The sequence below is a fragment of the Bos grunniens genome, chromosome 4 (assembly GCF_055505025.1).
Source record: "Bos grunniens cultivar Pamir isolate PY7600 chromosome 4, Bosgru_T2T1.0, whole genome shotgun sequence".
Lineage (NCBI taxonomy): Eukaryota > Metazoa > Chordata > Mammalia > Artiodactyla > Bovidae > Bos > Bos grunniens.
This window is the reverse complement of record NC_141168.1, coordinates 115,357,028-115,372,604: the sequence shown is the minus strand read 5'-3', so window position 1 is coordinate 115,372,604 and position 15,577 is coordinate 115,357,028. Positions and strand designations below refer to the sequence as shown.

Sequence of the window (15,577 nt, the reverse complement as noted above, 5' to 3'; positions counted from 1 at the left end):
TTCCTCGACTTTGTTTTCACTCTGCTTTCAGCTCATAACTGGGTTGAACCCGTGACATTGCTGACACCACGTCTACACAGCCAGTGCCCTGCATTGGAACTTCTAGCCCTCAGGGTCCTATGTGAATGGAAAGTTCCAGCAGTGCTGACCATCACCTATAAACAAGTGGAAACAATCCACTTCGAAACAAATTCTGCAAATGTCTGGATTTTCTTTAAAAACTGCACACAATGTCAGCAAACTGAATGCCATATTTTATTACAGTGTCGGGCCACCATAACAATACAGAAGGTAAAATCCCATAAATATTAGATATGCATGCACAGGGAGGAATGAATAGTGTATGCTGTCACTGGGTGACATGGAAGTCCCTTCCTCCTAATTCCAACTTGGCTAAGAAATTGCAGCTGGTAATTACACAGCACTGGAGAAAATATGAACGTTTCTGAGGAGGGCGTTCCCAGCAGATTACTTTTCAAATTTCTCTTTGTCTCCCAAGAACAGAACTCTGTGGGACCCTGGAATAAAGGACAGAGGGCCTAGATTATTACAGACCGCAGAGCAAGTGTGAGCACCCATGGCGGTGTCACCAGCATGTTGGGTTCCTGTGAGAACTTCTTGCTCTCAGCAGGGTTCTGAGCTGCAACCTGCAGAAAGCTGTGGCAATCTCAGAAAACACTGGAGCAGTCAAGGATGAGGGGAATTGGTATTTCTCTTAATGGGAGTGTGCAAAACTCTTAGCCAAACCATATTGATCAAATTCTGATCAGTGCCATTGACTTCAAGAAGAGGTGAAGGTGGAGCTCAGATTTCTAATTGTATCTTTACATTTTGACTGGTCTGCTGAGGCTTGTTGAATTGCTAGGAACAAGCAGGACAGCCCTCTGACTTTCAGTGGATTCAGGAGCTGTGGAAAAACGGGGTTTCTCACAGATTCAACTGTGAAGTCTGAAAGCACGGGCAGCTGGGATTGAAAGCTGTGTGTTTGTCAGCATCTAGGACAGGTCACGAAGAGTCAGACATGACTGAGTGACTTCCCTTTCACTTTTCACTTTCATGCATTGGAGAAGGAAATGACAACCCACTCCACTGTTTTTGCCTGGAGAATCCCAGGAACAGAGGAGCCTGGTGGGCCGCCGTCTATGGGGTCGCACAGAGTCGGACACGACTGAAGAGACTTAGCGGCAGCAGCAGCAGCAGGCCAGGACACTCCTACTTCCTCCTGATACCATTAAAGACTAGGCTTCTCCAATGACTCGCTAGGTGAAGAATCCACCTGCGATGCAGGAGACACAGGAGATGCAGGTTCAATCCCTGGGTCAGAAAGATTCTCCTGGAGTAGGTAATGGCAACCCACTCTAGTATTCTCACCTGAAAAATTCCGTGGACTGAGGAGCCTGGCAGGCCATAGTCCATGGGGTAGCAAAGAGTCAGACATGACTGAGCGACCAAGCATGCATACAGGCCAAGACTCTCCTGCTTCCTCCTGACTCCACTTAAAGATTGGGTCAAGCTGATAATACAATTTCTGTTAAGAAAATGTTGTGCCCTATATTTAAAGATTCAGCTTTTTTTTTTTCTCCTATAAATCAATGATTAAAAAAAGGAAAATGTCAAAAAGAAAAGAAAAAGGAAGATGTGTTTGAGTACTCATTTATTTAGTTTCTCACTCTAGTTTTAAATACATACATGGCAATTTCCCTATTTTGCTATCCTTGGCTGGTGTCCCTTCCTTTTTCTGCTGACAGCACCCGTTTCCCTTTAAGAAACCACAGGTCTCCTACCTGAGGTGAGGGCTGTGGACACCCGCACACCCTCCTGCAGAAGGCCAACATGCCCCAGCTGGTCAGTCTGAGTGCCCTGTCCCTGGATAGGCTGGCCTGAGCCCTGGTGAGCATAAGGAGTCCCTGTCTTCTGTCAGTTGAGCTAAAGTTCAAAAAGGAGCTTGGCAAACTTTTCCTGTGAAGGTCAGATAGCAGATAGTCTAGGCTTTGTGGGCAGTGAGTGTGGTCTCTGCTATGAGAACTCAGTGCCGCCACCGTGCCAGAAGGCCATGGACGATGTCAACCTAGGCACATTGTGTTCCAAAAAGACTTTATTTACAAAAGCAGAGAGTGGGCCAACTTTCACTCATGGGCCATACTCTGCCAAACTCTGGATTTAGACTACTCATTTTCAAATTACCTTCTGAAGAAATTCCTCGGGGGGGACAATGAGCGGGGCCCTGGGAGGCTCTCCCAGCCACATCACTGCACGGCCTGGGGAGCCAGTGCAGCCGCTCTTCCCTCTGTTTACATGCTGAGGGTCTGCTTACAATACATATGACAATGACATTCTTCAGCTCATAAACGTTTTGAAAATCAGTGGCATGGAAAGAAAAGATGAAAGGATGTGAGCTGGTTACTATTTATTTGACTTTGTTTCCAGGCTCTGAGACGGAAACACCATATTGGGTCCCGTAGAACACCTCGGGTCTCTCGGAGAATCCCTACAGGGTATGAGCCAGACCCTCCTGGTTTCAGGGCGCACCACTTCATGACCTGTCTCTACCCTCAGCCTTGCTATAGCTTTCATCAGCGTGGTCTAAAGCACCATTCGAAACTGTTATTTAGTCTGCACTGAATATTGTAGGAAAGCTGATAAGCCAGGATAGAAAGCAAAACAAGTATCAGTATAGGTGCTTTTAATACACCTATTGTTGAAAAAGAGAGAAGGAGAAAATTATCGTATGGGGAGTTGAAGAGATAATCTTATATTTTAAAAAGTCTTTCATGTGGAGAAATTGGAACCCTTGTGTACTGCTGCTGGGAATGTAATATGGTATAGTTGCTGTGATGGAATAGCGGGATACATAGCTTGGGAGATGGGTGGTGGGGGTGAGCCATACGCCTACCTTCTAGAAAAATCTGCTCAAGCATTTCCTGATCAAAGCCCTCCTGTGGGTTTCATGTAGAGTTTTGTGCTTGTGGTCAGTATGTGATGACAAGAGATCGATCACCTCTCAACTGAAACCAGAGCCTCAAATTAAAAAACATACCTGCTGGAGATAAATCAGCTTCATGAAAACGTGCAAAGCAAGCTTTGTTCTACGAAATGATGGCTTTTTTGCTAAATCTGGGTGATTCCAGAAGAACTGATCATGCTGTTGTGACTGCGTCTGACAATCTTCTAGAATTCTTTTAGACTCAGGGTAGGCAAGTGATATGGGACACATGGAGAGGAGAGCAGACATTAGGTCATTGCCCAGGCCTGAGAACTGGGCACAGGTGGCGCCAACAAGGAAATAGACCCCTGTGACAGCAGTGATCTCAAAGGGAGCCGGGCCCAGCGGCAGTGCCCGCGGGACTGCACGTTCCAGGAGAAAGCCAGCAGCAGCAGCAGCGCATTTGAGCACCAGGTGTGCTATTGCAAAGTGAAGCACTTTCTCCATGAAGAGCCTCCATGTGGGTCCATCACCCGAGGGAAACAGTCCCCTCCTCACACCACATCTCAGTCTCCCCAGAGTTCTCCAGCTTCTTGCTTCAATTCATTGTGAATTAGTATCAGACTAGGAATGACTGTAGGAATGCTCATATTTCAGTTGTATCATATTTTTTTAGTGCCCAGAGGAAAAGATAAACTTTATTGGGCAGCAGGACATTCATTGAAAAATGATCCTCTACCCTGCCCCTTGAAAATTTGTTAATATTTTATATTAATTTCAAAATAAGGGCATATACCACATCTTCTGCCTCCTGAAAACAAATCAGCACAGTAGTAAAATCTGATTTCAGCAGCCAATGACTATTATAGTCTCCACTTTGTAATTTCATTCTGTTCATTTTTTTACTCACTGCTCTCTAAGCTCTAACACTGATTTGAAACTCAGTGAAAATCTCATTAAAAATATGATTTGAGGCAGCCCAGAGATGGAGAACAAGAGAATGACCTGGTGGTCTAGGATACCCTGGACTCACTGTTTCTGAACACAGTTTCCCTGATGGTAATTTATGCAACGTATTTCTTACTGTAACTATTTAATTTGTTGTCTAATTTCTCCCAGTCTCTGTAGAGTGTATGGCCGGGGCATGGGGAGAATTGCAAAGAGTTCCTCACTCTTGTTAGCTTTTGTTGTGCAGGTAAACCATCCTGAAATGATGTTCAATGTATCATAGGACAGAGCAAGTGGGTGATTGTGGGGTGATAGAGCTAGGGTCCTGTTGTGAAGGACAGGATACACATACAGGGAGAAGGACTGTGGACTTACTTGGAGGGGCCAGCTTCGTCCACCAGGAGATCAAGAAGAACACACACTCCCTTTCAGCAGCATAGACACCCTTAGACTCAATCTCAGTATCTAAGGGAACCAGGGCTCCTGGAGAAATGGTGCATTCCAGGTTGAAGCCAAGAAGAATGAGCCTGGAACAACAGCTGATTCTGCCAGTAAATGAGGAATACTCCAGCAAAGGCTGGGTGGGGCATGTCACCAGGACATGGAGTCAACTTGAAGGATATCGGCTAGACTGGCCTGGGTCACCAATGGGGGCATCATAGCAACCCAGGGCAGCAATGAATTACAAACCTCAGGAAGATAAGATTCAAAGGAGCCCATGCCAACCATCAATGCACTGATTGATCACTTCACCCGCGGGGCAAATCCCAAGGGCCAGCAGAAGTGTGGAGAGATGCCTGATGTGAATCTCATCACAAGGAATTATCAGGTGAAGCCCAAAGGAGGGGTGTTCTAATAAAAGACGGGGGTGATGGGGAGAATGGGGGAAGACTGGAAATGTGCCAGAGGCTAAAGAAAGTTTAAAGGCTAAAGAGACAAGACAAGAAAGTGTAATGCCTCAACCCAGATGCTGCTGGAGGGGAAACGCTGGAACAAACATACTGAGCAAAGTGACAGGATGGAGCACAAGCCACAGATGTGTTGTATCCGTTTACCTGTATTGAGGTCCATCCTGGGCTGTGGTTTAAGATGGGAGCTTCCTTCATCCTAGGAAATGCACAGGTGGTGTTTAGCATGGGCTGAAAATGTAGAGGGTTTACTTTCCCATCTTTCTTTTAAGTTTGACATTAAAGATTTCCCTGTTTCTTCTTCCTAATGCCTTCCCTTTTTATGTTGAGTATATTGTCATATAATTTATTTTTTTAAACTTTTTATTTTGTATTGAGGTATAGGTGAATAACAATGTTGTGATAGTTACAAGTGAAGAGTGAAGGGACTCAGCCATACATATACATGTATTCATTCTCCCCCAAACTCTCCTTCCATCCAGCCTGCCACATAACATTGAGCAGAGTTCCATGTGTTATACAGTAGGTCCTTATTGGTTTTCCATTTTAAATATAGTAGTGTGTATAGGCAACCATAAATTCATTTTCTAAGTCTGTGATTCTGTTTCTGTTTTGTAAATAAGGTCATTTGTATCATTTCTTTTTAGATTCTGTATATAAGGGATGTCATACAATATTTCTCTTTCTCTGTCTGACTTACTTCACTCAGTATGACAATCTCTAGGTCCATCCACGTTGCTTCAAATGGCATTATTCCATTCTTTTCAAAGACTGAATAATATTCCATTGTATAAATGTACCACATTTTCTTCATCCAGTTCTCTGTTGATGGACATTTTGGTTGCTTCCATGTCTTGGCTCTTGTGAACAGTGCTGGAATGAACATTGGAGTGCATGTATCCTTTCAGATCCTGCTGTTCTTCAGATATATGCTCAGGAGTGGGATTGCAGGGTCATATGGTAGCTCTATTTTTGGTTTTTTAAGGAAGTTGCGTACTGTTAGCCATAATGGCTGTACCAATTAACATTACCACCAACAGTATAGAAGGATTCCATTCTTTCCACTCCCTCTCCAGCATTTATTGTTTGTAGATTTATTGATAACCATTCTGGTTGGTGTAAGGTGATACCTCATTTTAGTTTTGATTTGCAATTCTCTAATAATCAGTAATGTTGAACATCTTTTCATGTGCCTCTTGGCCATCTGTATCTCTTCTTTAGGAAAGTATCTATTTAGGTCTTCTGCTTATTTTCTGATTGGGTTGTTTGTTTTGACACTGTTAAGCATCTTGAGCTGTTTGTAAATTTTGAAGACTAATCCTTTGTCAGTCACATCATTTGCAAATATTTTCTCCCAATCTGCGGGTTGTCTTTACATTTTGTTTATTGTTTCCTTTGCTGTGCAAAAGCTCTTGAGTTTAAGTAGGTCTCATTTATTTATTTTTGGTTTTATTTCCGTTATTCTGGGAAATGAATCAAAAAGATAATCCTGTTATTTATGTCAGAGAGTGATCTACTTACATTTTCTTCTGGGAGTTTTATAGTGTCCAGTCTCACATTTAGGTCCTTAATCCATTTTGAGCTTATTTTTGTGAATGGTGTCAAAGAATGATCAAATTTCTTTCTTTCTTTTTTTTTTATGTGCAACTGTCCAGTTTTCCCAGCACCATTTTTTGAAGAAACTGTCTTTCCCACATTGTGTAGTCTTGCTTCCTTTGTCATAGATTAATTGACCATAAGTGCATGGATTTATTTCTGGGTTTTCTGTCCTCTTGCACTGATCTATATTTCAATTTTTGTGCCAGTACCATACTGTTTTGATGATTATAGTTTTGCAGTATAGCCTGAAGTCAAGGTGCCTGATTCCTCCGGCTCCATTTTTGTTTCTCAAGAGTGCTTTGGCTATTCAGGGTCTTTTGTGTCTCCATACAAATTTGGGGACTCTTTGTTCTAGTTCTGTGGAAACTGTTACTGATAGTTTTGATGAGGATTGCATGGGATCTGTAGACTGCCTTGGGTGCACGTGTGCTCAGTCACTCAGTCGTGTCCGACTCTTTGTGACCCCGTGGACTGTAGCCCACCAGTTCCCTCTGTCCAGGGGATTTTTCCAGGCAAGAATGCTGGAGTGGGTTGCCATTTCCTACTCCAGGGGACCCTCCTGACCCAGGGATCAAACCTGAATCTCCTACATTAGCAGGCAGGTTTTTTTTTTTAACCACTGAGCGACCTGGGAAGCCTTTAGATTACCATTTTTACAATACTGACTCTTCCAATTCACAAACATGGTATATCTTTCCATCTGTGTCTTCTTTAATTTCTTTCATCAGCCTCTTGTAGTTTTCACCTAACTCCTTCTGCTTTCACAACTGTATTGGCTTCTGGCACACAGGTGTCACACACACTGCAGAGGACTGTCTCGGCAAGTAGAGAGGCCTTTGCTCACCCACAGGAAAGGCCCAAGGTCCTTGCTTGTCCAGAAGATCTGGATTCAGAGGGAGCCTTTCAGCCCCTGATAAAGCTCATATTGGTGGAAACTTTTTCAAGGAGAAACTTGACACTGCTGCTGCTAAGTCGCTTCAGTCGTGTCTGACTCTGTGTGACCCCATAGACGGCAGCCCACCAGGCTCCTCTGTTCCTGGGATTCTCCAGGCAAGAACACTGGAGTGGGTTGCCATTTCCTTCTCCAATGCATGAAAGTGAAAAGTGAAAGTGAAGTTGCTCAGTCATGGCCAACTCCTAGCGACCCCATGGACTGCAGCCCACCAGGCTCCTCCGTCCATGGGATTTTCCAGGCAAGAGTACTGGAGTGGGGTGCCATTGCCTTCTCCAACTTGACACTAAGACATCAATGAACACTAAGACATCAATAACTGAAGAAAACTCATTGTCTCTCTCACTCCAGGAGGTGACCCCCTTGAAGCAAAAATGCTTTACCCTGAAAGATGTCAACTCTGGTGGGACCTTCCCATGTCCTGGGGCCCCATGGGGACTGGAGACCCTTCTTAGCTGTTTGAATCCTACCTACTGTGGAGGATGACAAAAGCCCTTAAGTTGATTCTGTATTTATTATATGGGCTGCTTGCTCCTGCTGGGAACATCCAAACAACTTCCCTTCAAAGCTGTGTTTTTAACGCCAGCAATGTTCCTTAATAAATTCTGCTTTTAGGACATCCAGCCTCTCCAACTTCAGGGCCTCTGTACAGAAATAACTTTGATTTTTGTGTGACTGAAAAAAATTATACAGACTCATTAGTGAAAATTTGGGAAATACAGAAACATATAAATAAAAATAATGATGTATTCTGTGATTCAGGAATAATCTGTGATACATCTGGTATTTTTTCTTTTAGGCCTGATAGCCTATGCATGAAAAAGGAGAAAATGGACAAAGCACCCTAAATTAAGCCCCAGGTTTCCTTCCCAGTCCTGTGTGTGGCTCAGAGCCTGGAGCAACCTTGGATTCCCAAGGACAGACCTGAATCCAGCTTTTAGGGAGGTGATGGGAGCAGGGGGTTTGTAGGAGCAGAGGTGGGAATTTGCATTTTGGTAGGAAGGAGAAAGTTGAAGAGCAGGAGGAGAGGAGGGAAGGGGTCTGCCAGGAGCCAGCTGCTCTCTGGGAAGGGAGGATCACAAAAACACTCCTCTGGACAGACAACCTTGGAGACTGGATGGTACAGAGGGTGACCCCAGTCAGGAGTCCATATGCTTGGGCAGCAGGTTCTGCATCCCCAACTGCAACCTATCCAGGGAGCAGGTCACCACAGGAACCCAGCCTCCTAGAAGAAAAAGACCTTTATCCCAACCATCGCCAAGCTTGCCCCACCTGCCTGCTGGCTGGGAGGCACCTGTCCCAGTGGTGGTTAAGGTCTCCTCAGGAGGGGACCCATCCACTAGGGAGGCAAGATAAAGGAAGAGAGAGAAAGTGAATTGAGGGCCCACTCATCACATCCTTCCTTCAGGGGCCTCTCAGCAGGGCTGGAGGGCCTGGGGCATCTGCACAGGAGCTCAAGTGAGCCAGCCCTTCAGGAGGCGAAGTTCAGGCAGGAAAAGGCTGGGAGGTGGGAAGAAGCAGGACGTGTTCTAGAATTAATCAGAACCCAGCCTCACTGGGGCCTGTGAGCAATGGGGAGGGCAGCTGACAATGAAAGACCACAGGCTGCAGGGCTCAGACAGTAGGAATTTCCTTCACACAGCTCTGCAGGCTGCAGCCCCAGGCCTGTGGAGGCCTCCTTCCAGCAATAGGGCAGCTGCCTTGACTCTGGGTCCTCGGGTGCAGACAGTGGTTTCTCTCTTCCTGTCTGATAAAGCCACTGACTCCATCCTGGGGCCTCGTCACCCCCAAAGGCCCCACCTCCTAGTACTGGAGCTTAGGGCTCCAACCTACAACTTCTGAGGGAATACCCATCAGTCCACAGCAGGTTGAGTCTCATTTCTCAGTTGGTGGACATGAGTCCTTGGCTCAAGTTCAGAGCAGAAATACTGGTTTGCCCTGGAATCCAGGCTTGGAGCTTTCCCCACCCTGTAGGCTCCTCCAGTGACCTGTGCCCCCGGCGTCTAGAACCTTCCCTCAGGCCAATGTCCACAAGGCAGGAAAGCCATGCCAGAAAGGCCAGTGTCATCAGACTCAGACGCCAGGCTTTCCGCACACTTCCTGCTCAGTCTGTCTGTGTGTAAACTGTGATTCTCTTCCCATCACACAGATAAGGAGAGAGAGGCCTGAAGCTGTGCCTAGACTCACAGTTTTTGCAACATAATAGCTTAAATATTTTCAAATTTCTGTTTTAAAACAGTTTTTATGCCCACACTGGGGTAATTTGGATAAAGAAGGATGGTCCTTGTAGTGTTCTTAGTTCTGTGATCTTGTAACTTTAACACTGAAAGTGATTTGCTCATTTGTGTCCGACTCTTTGCAACCCCATGGACTGTAGCCCCAGGGGTTTCCCTGCTGGCTCAGCTGTAAAGAATCTGCCTGCCAAGCGAGAGCCACAGGAGATCTGCGTTCAGTCCCTGGGTCAGGAAGATCCCCTGGAAGAAGGCACAGCAACCCACTCCAGTATTCTTGCCTGGAGAATCCCACTGATAGAAGAACCCAGCGGGCTGCAATCCATAGGGTAGCAAAGAGTCAAACGTGACTGAAGCAGCTTAGCAGGCATGCACAGACTGTAGCCCACCAGACTCCTCTGTCCATGGAATTCTCCAGGCAAGAATATAGGAGTGGGCAGCCGTTGTTTTGGATCTCAGTTGTCCTTGTCTGCAGAGACACAACCCCAACTCCCCCCTCCCCACCCCGCCTCCCTGCCCCACTGTCCTGGCTGAGCAAGGAGGCACCAGGACAGACTCTGCTGACAAAGAAACAGCCAGGGCTCCTCACAGAGAGCAGAGCCAGGGCAGAGTGGACACTGGCCAGAGGCAGCCCAGAGCTGAGAAACAATTAAAGCTCAACTAGACCTGGGTCCTCGGGGCAACTCTGGAGCTCTGGGAGGTGACTCAGCACAGCCACCAGGGGAAAGGAGGCTGCACTGGACGGGCTGCCACTGCAGTGACGGGAGTGGGGGTGGGGGTGAAGGGGAAGATGCTGTAACTCAACTGAAAGCTCTCCGCCTTAGAAGCAGGTTTTAAATCTCGCCTTGATGTTGGATCATCTCTGCTTTTGCTAATGCATACTGACATGCTGCTAGCTTTATATTCTGCCTGCAGCCTTACATGGATGACAGGGACGCAACATTCCCTGTGTTGAAATGAGACTCAGAAGCAGCTGACAAGGGATCAATCTCTAAAATATACAAACAGCTCAGGCAGCTCAATATTAAAAAAAAACAACCCAATTAAAAATTGAGTGGAAAGATCCAAATAGACATTTCTCTGAAGAAGACATAGAGAGGGCCAAGAGCCACAGGAAAAGATGTTCAACATCACTCATTATTAGAGAAATGCAAATCTAAAGTACAATGCTGCTGCTGCTGCTGCTGCTAGGTTGCTTCAATCGTGTCCGACTCTGTGAGTTAAGACCTTAAATGGCCATTGTCAAAAAATCTACAAACAACACATGCTGGAGAGGATGTGGAGAAAAGGGAACCCTCCTACACTGTTAGTGGGAATGTAAATTTGTACAGTCAATATGGAGAATAGTATGGAAATTCTAACAGTTCTTATATAACTAAAAATGGAGTTACATATGATCTAGCAATCCCACTCCTGGGCGTATATTCAGAGAAAACCATAATTTGAAAGATACACGCACCCCCAGTATTCATTGCAACACTGCTTATGATAGCCAGGACATGGAAGCAACCTAGACGTCCAGTGACAGGGGAATGAGTGAAGAAGTTGTGGTACATATATATGACCGGATACTGCTCAGTCATAAAAAGAAATGGAATAATGGCATTTGAAGTGACGTGGTGGACCTAGAGAGTGTCACACCAAGTGAAGTACGTCAGAAAGAGAAAGACAAATACCATAAATGGTACCAATGAAATTAAACACAAAGCAGAAATAGAGTTACAGGTATAGAAAATAAGCTTATGGTTCGGGAGTGGGGAGGGAGAAAGAAATTCAGATATTGATATATACACGGTTATCTGGGCAAGAGCAGTCAGAGGAGAGCTCTGAAATCAGCCAATCCTTCTAGAACAGGCGTCCCCAGGACACGGACTAGTTCAGATCTGTGGCTTCTCAGGAGCTGCGCTGCACAGCAGGTGAGCAAGTGAAGCTTTGCCTGTGTTTACAGCTCCTCCCCATCGCTCACATTATGGCCTGAGTTCTGCCTCCAGTCGAATCAGCAGCGGCATTAGATTCTCATAGGAGTGCAAACCCTACTGTGAACTGTGCATGGGAGGGATCCAGGTTTCATACTCCTTGTAAGAATTATCCTGAAGCCATCACCCGCTCCGACCATCGGTGGAAAAACTATTTTCCAGGAAACCAGTCCCTGATATCAAAACGGTTGGGGACCCATGCGCCAACCCTTTGAGGACCTGCTGCTACCTGCCTGTGAAGTGGCCTCGCATACCTGCAGGTGTAGTGACCGTGAGGAGCTTCTGTTCTGTCACGGGCGGGGGGTGGGGGGTGCGTGGTGGGAAGAACTGGGGTCCCTTGATGGGTCTCTGCTCAAGCAGACCCCGCAGCCGCCGCCACGGTCCTCTGGCCAAGACCCCCTTCCCTTCTCTAATGTGCTGAGCTCACGGCCACACACGTGGTCATCACGTTCTTACTGGTGCTCTGCCCCCTTCCTCCCACTGAGGCAGCATGCATGGGGCATCTCGGGCTCAAAGTTCTCAAGGAACTGCCCGAGGGCCTGCCTGTCTTGGACAGCTTTGTATTTCTCTTAATGTGCAAAGCGGGCAGCAAGGTGCTCACACACTCTAGGAGTCCAGAGGGTCTGGCCATGAGAGGCAGCTGAGGCTTTCATGGAGGATGTGAGGGGACCATCCCTTTTGCTAGTCAGTGAGCCTAGGAGAAGGAATTGGTGCAAACCTGGGTCTCCCTAGGGGCTTGCATCATGGGTCTGTAACTCCATAGGGCTGTAAAGTTTTCGTAAATGTAATGTAATGTCCTAAAGATGTCCTAATATGCCTGAAGAAACGTGTTCTCACCAATCACCTTGGGCAATGTGGGGAGATGCCTGTCTCTTGCTGTACAGTTCATCTCGGGAAGCCTGAAGCCCACTTCCTGCCGGCAACACAGAGAAGGTTTTTATAAGAAAAACCACCAGTCCACCTTCCAGTTTGCAAAAAAATTTTTTCACATGCTGCCAGAATATGATGTGTTGCCCAGTGAGCTTAGTGGTAATTAACATGGGATGGCACCTCTCCCAAGTGACTCCTTGATCCCATCACGAAGAGCTGCACTATTTCCCAGCCGAGAGCAGGTGGAAGCCCTGCGTCCACCAGGCAGACACTGTGCCTGCATCAGCACCCTGGACGCCAGCTCTCCAAAGAGCCCATGACTGCTCACTGCTTAACAGGGCCCTTTTTTCTAATTATTTATGTTTAATTGGAGGATAATTACTTTACAATATGTTGTTAGTTTTTGCCACACATCAACATGAATCAGCCTTCGGTTCAGTTCAGTTGCTCAGTTGTGTCAGACTCTTTGTGACCCCATTGACTGCAGCACACCAGGCTTCCCTGACCATCACCAACTCCAAGAGCCTGCTCAAATTCATGTCCATTGAATCGGTGATGCCATCCAACCATTTCACCCTCTGTTACCTCCTTCTCCTGCTCTCACTCTTTCCCAGCATCAGAGTCTTTCCTGAGTCAGCTCTTCGCATAAGGTGGCCAAAATAATTGGAGCTTCAGCTTCAGCATCAGTCTTTCCAATGAATATTCAGGACTGATTCCTTTTAGGGTTGACTGGTTTGATCTCCTTGAAGTCTAAGGGACTCTTAAGAGTCTCCTCCAGCACCACAGTTCAAAAGTATCAATTCTTCATTGATCAGCTTTCTTTATGATCCAACTCTCACATCCATACATGACCACTGGAAAAACCATAGATTTGACTAGATGGACCTTTGTCAGCAAAGTGATGTCTCTGCTTTTTAATATGCTATTAAGGTTGGTCATAGCTTTTCTTCCCAGGAGCAAGCACCTTTTAACTTCATGGCTACAGTCACCATCTGCAGTGATTTTGGAGCCCAAGAAAATAGTCTGTCACTGTTTCCACTGTTTCCACATCTATTTGCCATGAAGTGATGGGACCAGATGCCATGATCTCAGTTTTCTGAATGTTGAGCTTTAAGCCAGCTTTTTCACTCTCCTCTTTCACTTTCATCAAGAGGCTCTTTAGTTCCCCTTTGCTTTCTGCCACAAGGGTGGTATCATCTGCATATCTGAGGTTATTGATATTTCTCCCTGCAATCTTGATTCCAGCTTGTGCTTCATCCATTCCAGCATTTCGCATGATGTTCTCTGCATGTAAGTTAAATAAGCAGGGTGACAATATACAACCTTGACATACAACCTTGGAACTAGTCTATTGTTCCATGTCCAGCTCTAACTGTTGCTTCTTGACCTGCATGCAGATTTCTCAGGAAGCAGGTAAGGTGGTCTGGTATTCCCATCTCTTGAAGAATTTCCCACAGTTTGTTGTGATCCACACAGTCAAAGGCTTTGGTGTAGTCAATAAAGCAGAAGTAGATGTTTATCTACAACTCTCTTGCTTTTTCTATGATCCAGTGTATGGTGCCAATTTGCCCTCTAGTTCCTCTGCCTTTTCTAAATCCAGCTTGAACATCTGGAAGTTCTCGATTCACGTATTGTTGGAGTCTTGCTTGGAGAATTTTGAGCATGACTTTCCTAGCGTGTGAGTGCAATTGTGCAGTAGTTTGAGCATTCTTTGACATTGTCTTTCTTTGGGATTGGAATGAAAACTGACCTTTTCCAGCCCTGTGGAAACTGCTGAGTTTTCTAAATTTGCTGGCATATTGAGTGCAGCACTTTCACAGCATCATCTTTTAGGATTTGAAATAGCTCAACTGGGATTCCATCACCTTCACTAGCTTTGTCTGTAGTGATGCTTCCTAAGGTCCACTTGACTTCTCATTCCAGGATGTCTGGCTCTAGGTGAGTGATCATACCATTCTGGTTATCTGGGTCATTAAAATCTTTTTCCTGTAGTTCTTCTGTGTATTCTTGCCACCTCTTCTTAGTCTTCTGAATCAGCCTTAGGTATACATATGTCCAGGCTTCCCAGGTGGCGCTAGTGGTAAAGAAGCTGCCTGCCAATGCAGGAGACATAAGAGACTTGGGTTCCATCTTTGGGTTGGGAAGATCCTCTGGAGCAGGGCACAGCCACCCACTCCAGTATTCTTGCCTAGAGAATCCCATGAATAGAGGAGACTGGTGGGCTATGGTCCACAGGGTCACAAAGAATTGGACATGGCTGAAGTGATTTAGCATGCATGCACACATATATACGTCCCTGGCCTCTTGAACCTCCATCCCACCTCCCTCCCTACCTCACCCTTCTAGGTTGTCACAGAACACTGGGCTGAGCTCCCTGCATCATACAGCAAACTCTCACTAGGTATCTATTTTACATATGGTAATGTATTTGTTTCAGTACTACTCGATTTTGCTCACCCTCTCCTTTACCCACTGTGTCCAAAAGTCTGTTCTCCATGTCTGCATCTCCATTGTTGAAAAGGACCCTTTTTAACAGTAAAAGTCTGCACTGGGCTTTGGGGATTATCAAATAATAGGGACAGCAAAGGGGATGATGAGGGCTTAATTCAGCTGGAATCTTCTCAGGAGCTTGGCTGTGGGCACAGGGTGAGACCTTGGCAGACAGTCTGAGAAGGAAGTAGAAGCAATGAACAACAATGCCAGCCTGAATGCCTTTCATACCAAAGGCTCCAAGAGGTAGTGATACCCCGGCATCCCAGGTCAATCCCCTGCAGGATGGGTTTGCTTCCCTTACTGGAAGAATCTCGGTGAGAGAGGGACTTCCTTCCCCCCTGGTTCTTTATGAGATGAGTCGAAGTAGACACTGTAGGGCTTCTCTGGTAGCTTAGCTGGTAAAGAATCCACCTACAATGCAGGAGACCCTGGTTCAATTCCTAGGTTTGGAAGATCCCTGGAGGAGGGCATGGCAACCCACTCCAGTATTCTTGCCTGGAGAATTGCCATGGGCAGAGAAGTTACAGTCCATAGGGTCACAAAGAGTTGGACACGACTGAGTGACTAAGCACAGCACAGCACAAATACTGTTCCCAATTCATAGACGGTAAAATACGGAGAGCACCAACACCACCCTCTGCATTAGAGGCAAAGCTGGACAAAACCCCTGTCTGCCT

At 46.1% G+C, this 15,577-nt stretch overlaps 1 long non-coding RNA gene across 1 annotated transcript in view; it reads right to left on the bottom strand.

Moving 5' to 3' along the window:
- Nucleotides 1-233: 233 nt before the first annotated feature.
- Nucleotides 234-15,577, bottom strand: part of LOC147374725 (uncharacterized) — a 49,236-nt gene continuing 33,892 nt past the window's right edge. The window contains exons 2-3 of the long non-coding RNA XR_015163035.1: nt 4,927-4,978; nt 234-518 (exon numbers count right to left, since the gene is read on the bottom strand). This is a non-coding gene — a long non-coding RNA (uncharacterized LOC147374725). The remainder of the gene's footprint in view (nt 519-4,926; nt 4,979-15,577) is intronic.